General features: G+C 41.3%; 1 protein-coding gene across 2 annotated transcripts in view; it reads left to right on the top strand.

Moving 5' to 3' along the window:
- The first annotated feature begins 221 nt into the window (after positions 1–221).
- Positions 222–10,634, top strand: part of LOC114049893 (nucleosome assembly protein 1-like 1) — a 26,306-nt gene continuing 15,893 nt past the window's right edge. For both annotated transcript variants that reach the window (XM_027871351.1, XM_027871343.1), the window contains exon 1: positions 222–329. The gene's annotated coding sequence lies outside the window, so the exon portion shown is untranslated. The remainder of the gene's footprint in view (positions 330–10,634) is intronic.

Raw genomic sequence — 10,634 nt, 5'->3', positions numbered from 1 at the left:
AGAGGGGAAGGGGGAGAGAGAGCCCGAATGCGTGCGGGAAGGTGGCCCCGTTGCTAGGCGCCCAGCTCCAGCCCCGCCCCTCTCCGCGTTACCTGGGTGACCGCCGGAGGGGAGGGGGTGGGGGTGACGGGCACTTACGTGCTGACGCTAATTGTATATGAGCGCGAGCGGCGGGATCTCGGGTCTTTTTTAGCGCCATCTGCTCAGGGCGCCGCCTCCTTTTCCTCCTCCTCCTCCGCCTCCTTCGTCTCCTCCCGCCGCTGCTGCCGCCGCCGCCCTGAGTCACAGCCTGCGCAGCTCCGGCCGCTTGGTCCCTGCAGCAGCCGCGGGTAACGGAAGCGGGACGGGAGGGGAGAGGGCGCGCGGGGCTTCCAACGGCCGACCGGGCCGAGGTGGGGGGCGGGGGAGATCCCGCGGGCTCGCCTGCCCTGCCCGGGCCTGGTCGGGGCTGGCCTGGTCGGGGCCGGGGCAGGGTCTGCGTGCGGACGTGGAGTGTCCGGGGCCTGAGTCTCGGCCGAGACCGACCCCGCACCCCCGTGAGGCCCGCGGCCGGGGCGGGAGCGAGGCGAGTAAGCCCGGCGGGCCGCAGCTCGCTGACGAGGAGCCCGGGCTCGGGCTGCTGTGGCCGTGGGAGGGGGGGAAGGCCGGCGGGGCTGGCTGCTCGTGGCCGCGGGAGCACATTCCGCGCACGCGCGTCTGTGAATCTGGGGGTGGGGGCGACCCCCCGGGGAGAGCGTGGTGGGGGCGCTGCACCTTGCCGAGCCCCGCGTCCCCCGGAGGCGGCGGCAAAGTTGGGGTCGGGGCTGAGGCGATGTTTGTCCGCTGCCTGCAACACGTGGTAGCGGCTGCATGGCCGCCGACCGCCCGGGAGTGCTGCCCCTCCTCCCCTTCCCCCTGACACCCTCCCCCTCCCCAATCCTTCCCTGCCTTGCGACCTCATCACCCCCTCCCCCCTTCCCCCTTCTGATCCTCCCCCGCCTTTACCCCCTCTGATCATCACCCCTCCCTTTCCCCCCCATCATCTCCCTCCTACCATCTTCTGATCATCCTTTCCCTTTGCCCCTTGCCTTCCCCCCCACCCCTTCCTTTACTCTCATCAAGAAACTCTGAGGCAGTTGAAATCTTTGCCAAGAAAAAAATAGTAAACATCCTTTTTGACTCTGAAATATCTCCTCCCCATGGGCCTTTTGATTAAACACTGGCAAAAGACCAGCCATGCTGATCTTCAATTTTAAGTCCTAGGGAAGGTCTAAAAACTATTGGCAAAAGCTTGTAATAGAAATTTGGGGTGCTTGTCTGTCTCCCTGTTCCACGTCAGCCAAATCAGAGTGCTTTGAATGTCCAGAGGAAGGGAAGCGCAGTGGCTAGTAGATAAGAGTGCTGGACCTGGAATTGAGAAGACCTGAGTTCAAATGTGGTACCTGAGTGTGTGACCCTGGCCTAGTGGTTTAACCAATTAACTTCACTGTGCTCTGGACATCTCACTGAAGTTTGCAGAGAAGGTGCTACCTTGCATTGGTAAGAGGTAGCAGATTCTTTCCCTGGGAGTCTTCTATAACAGTGGAATTACATAGGTCCTTCCTGTCGTTATCCCCCTTATTAATAAAGCTGTGTGACCCTGGATAAGTCATGTAACTGCTTTCTGCTCTGATTTGCTACATCTGTTAAATGAGCTTTAAATCTGTAATCTTATGAAGGCTGCTGATTTGTTAGAGGGATGGGATACTAGATGAATAATTTTCATTGGTGTAGTGACCTCCCAGGTAAATTTAGGCACCTTTTACCAAGGTCAGCACCTGCTTGGAACCGTAAGAGCACCAACAGGTTTTGTGACTTTTCAGCTTACATAGCCATATGTCTCAGAAAAAGGAATTGAACCTAGATCTTATGACTTTCCAGACCACCTCTACCCACTACCCAAGACTGCTTCTCATTAATTAAATAGCTTTTTTTGCCTTTCCAGGTTAGGAACTGACTACTCCAGACTGGTGAAATAAAGTTGAAATCCTTTTTCCTTTTCAGCTTGTTGGTAACCCTTATTGTTGCTAATCTCTCAGTACAATTAATTAGAATGACCAGTTCCCTTTGGGGAGGGCAGGGTGAAACTTGACCTGTGATTTTTTTTTTTTTTTTTTTTTTGGTACAGGAAACTTCCTTCAGGGAACTTCCTTTAACATTGTAGATCTATACCTTCTCAATAACTTAAAAGTCATAGAAAGTTGTCTGGGGCACTAAGAGGTTAAGTGGTTTATCTTGGCTTAGAATTTGAACCTAGGTCTTTCCTAGCTCCTGGGGCAACTCCTCTGGGCCACATTCACTTGATATCCCTGAAAAGTTGTTAGGGAATGCCAACACAGACATTTTTTAACCTAGTGTTGGTCGACTAATTAATGTTGCCTCTACCCTTGGGCTCTTGACTAATGCTATATGTGATCACTTACTAGAAGCAAATGCTGTGTGGTTGGAGAAGGGATGGTTTCTTGGGAGTTGATTTGATAGATCAAATCTTCATACGAAAGAATACATTGCAGTTAGGTTTGGTATCATAAAAATCAAACTGAATGTTTAAATTAACATTTCATCCATCAGAGAAGATTCTACTTGTATACAAATGGATATATACACATAACCTAGACTGTACTATATATGCTATAGTATACTAGAGAAACCTAGTATGACTGCAATCTGAAGGAAGCTAAATATTACTTAGAAAGGTTTTGAGACATTTTTTGTCATTACAGATGTCTGACTTCACTGGTGGGCCTGCTGATTAAACTCTCCTCAGACCAACAGTTGTTTTTCTTGATTGCTTGATTTTTTTCTTGGCAGCTAGGTGGTGTGGTGGATAAGAGGCCAACCTTTGCTTGGAGTGAGGAAGATGGTGTTTTAATTTTTTAGACACTTGCTTTGTGACCCTAGTCACAAGTTACCCCATGAGTCTTTCCTCATGTGTAAAATGAAGGGATTATAAGTCCACATAAGTCCCTTTCAACTCTAACTCTATGATTCTATGGGCCTGTTTCTCAATTTTCTAACTTGTACTAAAAGTAACTAACAAAATACCAGTTTTATAGTATTTTGTCTAGATGTATATTGTTAAGACAGCTGGAACTAAATGTAGTAAACAAATCATTGTTTTCATGACAAATGAGAACTGGTCATTTTTCAACAAGCGTACTAGACCACGAACACCCAAATAATTGTTAAACTTCAGTCAAATTGGAAGCTATATGTAATAGATTTATTGATCAACATATTTGAAACTCCCATTTTGGAATTGCCTTGAGAACCTGTTTTTGAATTCCTCTTGGATCAACAGTGGTATTTTCTTGTGTGACTTAGGGAAGTCACCTAGCCTTAAAAGAGAGGGTGGCACTAAATGTCCTCTGGTATTCTTTGTAGAACTAAATCTGTGAACCTTGACAGACTTGTCTTTGGAGGGCTTTTGACTTTTTTTTTTTTTTAACAACAGACTCTGAAGGTATTTCCAAGGAGTTAATAAATATTTTGAGCAGTGAAAATATTGCTGGAATGAGTATATTCCTTCCAAGGTAACTACTTAGAAGAGGATGGCAGTCAGGTAGTATATCCGGGTATGCTTTCTTTAAACAAAATATTGTCATACACTTGCAATTACTTCATTGCTTAGTCCTTTGATTGGTGGGGTTTCCAATTTATACATCTTTAATTGATTCAATTTTTTTGACCTCTAGTGCATTTAGTTATCATTTTACCCAACTCAGCCATTTCATTAATTTATTGTTGAGTTGTGACTTGGGAGCATCGTTGCAAGAAACTTTACAGCTGAAGGAATGGGTGAAGCTTGATCAAAATTGGGCTGGAACAGTGTGTAAAAGGAATTTTTATAGTTTTGGGAATCAGTTAAAGACTTAAAGGGGTATTAGTCTTAGGGCATTGAGATACTTTTTAGAAAAATTTCAAATTCATGTTGAAAGTAGGTTTATTGAATTTATTGTTAGCTAATTGTAAACTGAATGACGTAATTTCAACCAGAGTTGATTATTTCATCTTTTGTTAGGTATATGTACATATACGTGTCAACCAGTCAATCAGTATTTATTAAATTATCTAGTATGTGCCATACGTTATGCTGTGTGCTAGAGATAGATATAAAAAATGAAAAGTTCTCTGCCCTGTTTGTCATTAATTTAGCAAAGTGATTTAATATCTAAATGTCACAGTTATTAATGTTGAATTGGATCCCGTCTGTCCTAGTTCTCACCATTTGACTCTAGGTAGAGTGCTGGGCCTGAAGGCAAGAGGACCCGAGTACAGATCCTGCCTTAGACGTGTACTGTGTAACCTTATGTATATCACCTAACCTGGGGATAATAGCACCTTCCTTACCAGGTTGTTGTGAGGATCAAATGAGATAATATTTGTAAAGTGCTTAACACAGTGCCTGGGTGCTGCACAAATATTAGCTATTAGATGCTTAATAAATGTTTATTATTGGTATTATTATTATCATCTAGCCCACCTTTTTAAATTTATTTCACATTTCTCCCCTTATCCTCTTAACAAAAGTGACTCTAATTTCGTGATTATTTTTCTGTCTCCTGCTTCTCTCTTTGCATGGGCTGTTCTTCATGTAAGAATGGTAGATACTAAGTACTAGATGATTTCAAGGAGGAAGGGATCCTTTGGGTATCCTTTCCTTTAATAAGGAATTTTTTTTAAAAGGCGGCATTTATTCTGGGTCTTGAGGGTTGGATGAAGTTTTGATAAGAGGGTAAAGAGGGGATGTAAGCCTATAAATAAATGTCTAAAGACACTTTGGAGTACCAAATGTTTTAAAGATATTCTTGAAGATACTTAAGAACAAGAGTTCATTACCCTGGAGTAGATTTCAAGGGAAGGGAGAATCTGAACTAGGATTGAGGGGAAAATTACATCCTTATTTTCATTTCATTTCATTTCATTAGCCTCTAGTTGGAATGTAGCATTTCCTTCAAATTTGCATGTAGGCAACAGGCATGAAGCAAAACACACTAGTACTTGCTAGTCAATTGTTTTGAAGAGTTGCTAAGGCTTGTGTTGGGAAAGGTGAAGAATACAACTTGAACACCAGGTACTAGACTGTAGCGTGGGTACAGGTGAGGTCCAGACAGCAGCGGGAAAAAGGCCTTTGAGCTGGGGGTTGGATGTTGGGAGAGGTGTCATCAAAGAGAGGAGTTAACTTTAGTTGTGCTTGAAAGGAAGAGAAGGATGCTCAACCCTAGAGGAGGGAATGCTTTCCAGGAATGGGCTGCCGCTGGCTCACAGGCAGGCTGTAACTTTGCTTGCCTGGGTTTGGAGAATAGCCAGTTGTCCAGTTTGGCTAGAAAGTGCATGTAAAATTGGAAATTAAAAACATAATTAACTGTACCTCAAGTACTATGCTAGGTAGACCCTGGAGGTACAAAGAACTTACGTGTTATGTCTAATACAGACACACATCAGTATAAATGAAATAAATTAGGTTGGAGCCAGATAGTGAAGTGCCCTGAATGACAGATAAGTTGTATTTTGTCCTGTTAATAATCTTTTGAGAGCAGGGGAGTGATCGCTTCAGACTCGTGCATTTGGAAGATTTCTTTTGGCAGCTTCATGAAGGATGGATTGGAGGCAAGGGCACTAATTAGAATGCTGTGTACAGTAAGTAGTCCAGTTGAGAGGTGATGAGGGCCTGAACTTAAGTTGGTAGGCAGTATAAGTGGAGAGAAAGGAACCCAGGTGAGATTTTATAAAATTCTGGATTTAGAGCTGCAAGGAACATTAGAAGTCATTGAATCCAGCCTCCTCATTTTACAGATAAGAAATCTGAGACTCCAGTTAAGGGACTTGCCAGGGTCACCTAGCTAAGGTAGGTAGGACTTGAACCCAGGTCTTCTATATAAGTGCTCAAGGTAACACACATATGGGGTAGAGGAAGCCTTTATTTCACTCCCATAGAAAGTTCAGAAATGTGCAGAGGACTCACAGGAACTTATAAACATAGGAAACATAAAGCGGTTAAATGTATAGGCCCTCCATAGAAGGGAACTAAATTTGTGGTTGGTTGGGGAGCAAACCTCTTGACCATGGCCGGTGATATTCCTCTCCCTCAAAGTTCCTATGCAGTTATTTTCAGACTTAACCACCTTGTGGTTTAGACTAACCTCTTCTCTTACTCCAGCAACCCCACCCCTTCCCCTTCTCCCCATTCTTTATGTCATAGTTTTGCTCCTTTTGCTATTTCTTCAACTGCACAAGATCCGTATGTGATCCTCTTCCCAGAAGTCCCAGTGCCCAAATTTTGGCCTTGAGCAGCAACCAGTGCTAGCACTGTACAAAAAAATCTCCTTTCTATATTAGAAAACTAGATTCCAGAATCATTCTACCAAGGAAATGTCAAGGAACTTTGAGTCCTGGAAATAGTTGAATCAGAAGGAAGCAACATTTTACTGAAGGTATTTCTTGGTGGGGAATGATTCACAAAGGGTGAGATACAATATTAACTGGTGTTGTGACAGTGAAAACCGGAAAATACATTCTTCCTCCTTTCTACCCCTAGTGACTCCCATCCCAAATTTGATAATGGAAAAGGAGTAAGGGAGTGTCAGGGTAAGTAACATAACAAGAATCATATGTAGATCAATATTGAAAATCATAACTCTTGAATTTACTATTTATTAAATATTGGTAAAGATACTAGGTACCTTCTGGTTCAGAAAACAACCTATTTTTCCTTTAGGCATTTTTTAAAGCCGTGATTTATTAAGGATATCTTTTATATTCGAAACAGACTAACCAGAGGCCCATATGTCTGTATGTAGAATCCAATGCCATGAGGTGGTGTAGTGGATAGAAGTCTAGAGTTGGAATCAGGAAGATAATTCAGATATTCCCTCAAGACCCTTAAGTAGCTGGGTGTGATCCTGAGCAAAGTAACTTAACTTCTGTCAGCCTCAGTTTCCTTGACTGTAAAATGAGAATAATAGCACCTACCTTTCACGGTTGACATGAGGATCAGCTGAGGTAACATATAAAGCACTTTGCAAACCATAAAGCATTTTATCAGTGCAAACTCGTACTTATTATGGTTTGCAACTATAATATAAATTAAACATTAACTAGTTTTAAGTAAACGTAACGTAATAAATTCTGAGCATCGCCAACCATAATAAAACAATAGGGGAAAAAAAACCTTAAACTTAATAAGAATGGTACACCTGGTTATTTTACTACATTCTCCAGGCTTTGTGTACTAATTTTGGCTTACTAATTTGTTGCAGAGAAAGGTAACAGATAACACAAATCATCTCTTGAAATTGGTTGGATAAAATATAGGCGGATCTTGTTTAAACAGATGTGATCCATTGAGGGTAGTCTAACAAAGTGGATAGGTCCGTTGGGGGGAAAAAAGACAAAAGAAAACCCTGTCCTTACTAAATCACAGTTGAGATAATGTTTATGAAAGCTATTTGTAATAAGTACCATGTTTTTAAAGTGCGTTATCAATTGTGAGCCACTACTGTTAACAATTTCTCAGTAAAAGGCACGCAAACATGATCTTTGATTAAATGATTAATGCAGCTACCAATAGAGGAATAGGTTAATTTATGGGTAGCCCGGAACTAGACAGCCAGGACTCCTGATTCCAGTGCTCTTCCTGGCTGTACTTTCACTCATACAACTGATACACGGATCTTGGAGGGGAAGTTAGAATACTTGCTCCCCATTGCCAATTCTGTTAAGAATTTCCACCCTGTTCAAATCATTCAAATTACCCCCAGGTCATTCTCAAGCCTTTGTCAAGGGATTCAGCTCCCAAGTCATTTTTGGTCTTCTTTAACTTTTGCCCTCATACTCAGGTTATTAATTTAATATTTTCTCAAACCCCAGAACATTCTAATTCCTTAATCAAAAACTAGCATTCCTCCATTTGACCCTAACTTCCTTTCATTTCCTGTGTCTCACCCATTCTAAATCTAGTGATCTCTAGTCCCTTTCACTCTACTTTTCGTAGGCCTGCTCTGTCATTTCCTAGTCTCCACTCTAAATGATTTCAACCACACAGAGTTATCAACTCAGAAATCCTCTTGTCTTGTTGTCCTGTTGCCACTTATCCCTTACCAGACCCCAGCTGGGATTATTGCTGCTCTTCATTTCCTCTGCTCCTTCATGCTCCTGAGTGAAGGTAGCTGAAGTTGAATGGTTGTGACTGGTACAGCATATTTTCATGTTATACAACTGGGCCCTTGCTGCAGCATGAAAATCCTTTAAGTCTTCTCTAATTGTTTACCTGTCTTAATCCCTACAAGCTTTTCTAAACCTCTTTCCTACAGCCTTCCATACCATACCTTGCTCTCTTTCTAACTACTATGCCTTTATTCTCTTTATGTATTTCTTATGTGTGCTCCCTCCCATTACAGTGTAAGCAACTTGCCTGGTACATAAGCCTTAAGTACCGATTGGTTGATTTTTATGTTGTTGGTCCTAGGAATATAAGGACAGAAAAGAAACAAAACTCAAAAAAGCTTATATTCTGAATAAAACGGTGGTCCTCGAATAGCAAGACTCCTTGTGTAGATAATGACATTTTATGAAATAGAGAAGCTACAATTAGAACTTTTGAAAATTATTGTATTTATACCTTAGTGCTCTTTAGGTAACTGAGCTGGTAGAGTAGCAGAGATAATTTCTGTCAGGACTAATTCATTAATAATTATTAATTAATAATTAGTCTCAGGACTAATGATGAGAGATAGGCAATACAAACATTGGGAGTAGGAGGGTATTTAAATAGACAAGCCTGGTTTAAATGGGTCATTTCTACGGAGTACCACATTTTTCTTCTAGCCTCACAATTTCTATGTAAGTACAAAATAGCTATGATGGTTTTATACACATGCAAGCGCGCGCGCACACACACACACATTCCCTTCCATTCTCCATTAGCCAGTTTTATTTTATGGTCATAGTCATGTATTCTGTTTCGCTGCTTTCTTTTGTCTTTGAGCAAATTACTAAGGTGATGTCTAGTTTTGTTTTTGTTTTTCAATTAAAACATGCACTGTTATTTATCTTTGAACTAATATATGCCCAAGAGAAAAATAGTGGTTGGGTAAAGAGGAGTAATTATTTTTGTGACTTGCACTGCTTTATTTCTTGTAAAATACCATTTTGCCCAGAAGACTTTGGTAAAACCACCTCCCTCCAAGAGGATTCTGAGCTACGTTTTCTTTCTAAGGTTGTACGTGACGGGATGTGGGAAGTAAAATTGGTCTATTCTAGATTTTTTAGTTTGGAAGCTGGAGTAGGGGCATTGTTTTGAGAATTTGTAGTCTCTTTGCTTCTAGATTCTGAAATTCTTTATTATTCTACCCACAAGTTAGTAAATATTCACAACAGAGAATTTCAGAATTGAATATGATCTTACATATCATGACTGAGCCTCCCACAGTATAGAAGTAATTTGCCAAAGTCATAAAACTAGCCTCTAGTACACAGCAGGATAGTAAGTGCCTAACCTACTTTGTGTAAACCTGTTGTGCTTTGGGGAAACCTTCCAGAAGCTTAAGACATCATTTGAAAAACACAGTGGCGTATCTGAGATTTGAGTGGTGGGTTTTTAATCAACAGATGGGGGAGAGAAGAATTGTGGTTAAGGAGACATTAAATGATTTACCAAGGGTCATAATAGCAATTGTCAAAAGTGTTATTTGAAGGTAGGGTTCTTAGTTTTCGTTGTAAATCTATCACTTTTTCCACTGTGTTGTTGCTCCCTATATTGTAAAGAGATTTTTGTTCAAAGACAGCTTGGACCTCTTAGCTCTATGCTTTTGTAAACAAGCTTTTTATATGCGACTGACCTCCATTCATAACATTACTTCAGTTTCAAGCAGCTGATTTATAAATCTCAAGTTTTGCATTAGGATTGGTTCTTAATTAAGATATATGGTTTCATAGCCTGGAGTTTGCATACCTTCCTTAAACTGCACATGTATTCCTACCGGTTCTTTGCAAGCTGAGATTCTTTCTGACCACTGTTTTTGTTACCAAGACTCCCTTTGAAATCTTTGTTATCTTTGACCCTCTTCTCATCCAGGCAAGTTACCAAATAGCTTTTATGTGAGAGCATCACTTCCTCTTTGCTTCCTTTTCTTACTGCCTTCATCTGCTTGCAGTATTGGAGTGGCCTTATTACATACAGGTCTTCTCAGCTCTTCTCCCAATCTGTCCTTCCTGTTACCACCGGATATTTTGTTTGCATTATTGTAGACCTGCGCCTGTGCGACCAAAGGCAAGAGCCAGAATCACCAGTGTCATTGACAAATAGCTCTAGAGATGTTCCTTTAAAATTTAAATATATTTATGATTTCTTTCTAAAGTGTCCTTGTGTCTGTTCTTAATATTTTACTGTTTTTATGAAAGTGTTTTTTGATCATGTAATTCGATAATGCTATTTTCCCCTCTTGTCTTCATGCTAGTTTTAGTATCTTATATTCAAGACTCTTAAGAAAGACAAGATGGCCAAGCCTGGTGTTTGCTGCTTTTAAATTATTTAAGGCTCTTATACTTTTAAACAAAAAATTATATTGATGCCTTTTTTGTTTTCAGATAGCACTTGTTTCCAGATCTCTTCCTCT

Source organism: Vombatus ursinus, unplaced genomic scaffold (assembly GCF_900497805.2).
Source record: "Vombatus ursinus unplaced genomic scaffold, bare-nosed wombat genome assembly UNPS02003292.1, whole genome shotgun sequence".
In the NCBI taxonomy this organism is placed as follows: Eukaryota; Metazoa; Chordata; class Mammalia; order Diprotodontia; family Vombatidae; genus Vombatus; species Vombatus ursinus.
This window is presented reverse-complemented; position numbering and strand designations above follow the sequence as displayed.